Source organism: Etheostoma spectabile, chromosome 9, assembly GCF_008692095.1.
Source record: "Etheostoma spectabile isolate EspeVRDwgs_2016 chromosome 9, UIUC_Espe_1.0, whole genome shotgun sequence".
In the NCBI taxonomy this organism is placed as follows: Eukaryota; Metazoa; Chordata; class Actinopteri; order Perciformes; family Percidae; genus Etheostoma; species Etheostoma spectabile.
The window spans coordinates 22,824,431-22,824,865 of NC_045741.1; the positions used below are offsets into that span (position 1 = coordinate 22,824,431).

Genomic DNA, 435 nt, shown 5'->3' on the forward strand with positions numbered 1-435 from the left:
CCTAAATGTGGTGACGGTGTCTGCCTCCCGAACCCAGACTTGGTGCTGGTTCCACAGGAGAGGAGCCTGATAGCTGAAGGCTCTGGCTCCCATTTTTCTTTTAGAGACTCTAGGAACCACATGCAACTGCATTCTGGGAGCGCGGTGCTCTAGTGGGATAATAAGGTACTATAAGCTCTTTTAGATATGATGGTGCCTGACGATTAAGAGCTTTGTAGGTCAGGAGAAGGAATTTAAACTCAATCCTAATTTTAAAAGAAGCTAATACATTAGAAATTGGATCTCTTTCCTTACCTCCTCCTCTTTTCATTCCTTCATCTCTCTGTGGCTGTGGGTGGCTTTTCTATCCTCCACTTGTCCTCCTAGGGACTAATTGGCAGTGTTGCTTCCAAAAAGTAACTAAATTGTTTACTCAGTTACAAATTATAAAAGTAA

The 435-nt window shown here is 42.8% G+C and overlaps 1 protein-coding gene across 1 annotated transcript in view; it reads left to right on the forward strand.

Annotated features, from left to right (window-relative positions):
• Window positions 1-435, forward strand: part of spata6 (spermatogenesis associated 6) — a 23,616-nt gene that overhangs the window by 5,150 nt on the left and 18,031 nt on the right.